The sequence below is a fragment of the Phoca vitulina genome, unplaced genomic scaffold (assembly GCF_004348235.1).
Source record: "Phoca vitulina isolate PV1807 unplaced genomic scaffold, GSC_HSeal_1.0 scaffold77, whole genome shotgun sequence".
Taxonomy (NCBI): domain Eukaryota; kingdom Metazoa; phylum Chordata; class Mammalia; order Carnivora; family Phocidae; genus Phoca; species Phoca vitulina.
The window spans coordinates 2,680,606-2,681,692 of NW_022589780.1; positions in this window are offsets into that span (position 1 = coordinate 2,680,606).

A 1,087-nucleotide genomic window follows, 5' to 3' on the forward strand; every position below is an offset into this window, starting at 1 on the left:
CACACACACACACACACACACACACACACACACACACACACACACACCCGTCAGGGTTCAAGTCCACCAGAGTTTCCTGAGCACTGATGCTGTGCTAACCTCTGAGCTGGGCCTATCCTGGTGACCCAAACAAGAGCCCCGCCAAGCCCTGCCTTTGAGGAGCTCCAAGCACACCGAAGTCAACATGTGGGGACCTCCCAGGCCAGGGATCATGCAGCCCCCAGAGAACTACAGAGAAGTTCCTTCTGAGCTCAGCTTCCCACACCCATGGGAGGCAGGGAGATATAAACTTCCGAGTCCCAGACTTCACCGCTTATCAGCTCTGTCTCCTCGGGCAAGCTACTTTGCTTCTGGGTGTGCATCTATAATCTGGAGATCATCCCTCCTTCCCAGAGCTGTGGTGAGGGATGAATGAGATAATGTACAACAGGGCCTTTAGCATTATGCCTGGCCCACCATGGTGCTCACTATACGGAACCTCATTCTTCCAGAGACACCCTCATTCCTAGTCATACGGGTTCTCACTTTTGCCTGTTCACACATGTTTCGTGTGCACATGCACAGTTTTTAGCCCCTCTTGTATTTTCACATACAGGTGCATAGTCACACAAGAACACTTGGTGTCTCTCACCTATCGATTCATACAGTCCCAGGTGGCAGGCTTGGTTCCCACTCCTGTGGAACCTAGAGTCTAGCCTCCACATTTTTCTCTTGTCACTGTTACATACACATGCACGAACACACACATACGCACACACAATTTCTGTGGCCCTTGTCCTTGACCTGTCCTTGCCTGCCTTGAACTCTGAGACAAGAGAGGTGAATTAGTTTACCTAAGGCCACACAGCCAGGAAGTAGAAAAGTCACGATCTTAACCTAGGCTACTGAGCTACACAACTTGTGTTGTAACCGATGACTCTCATGAGTCTACACTGATATCCCAAGGCTCTGGAAAGGAGTGTGTGCCAAGGGGTGGGCCTTGCATACCAAAGGGTCAGAGCACAGGAAGCCTACCCCGAGGCCCAGGGCAATGTAAGCTGGGAGAGCCCAGTGAGGCTAGCAACCCTCTATTGTACCTACAGTCATC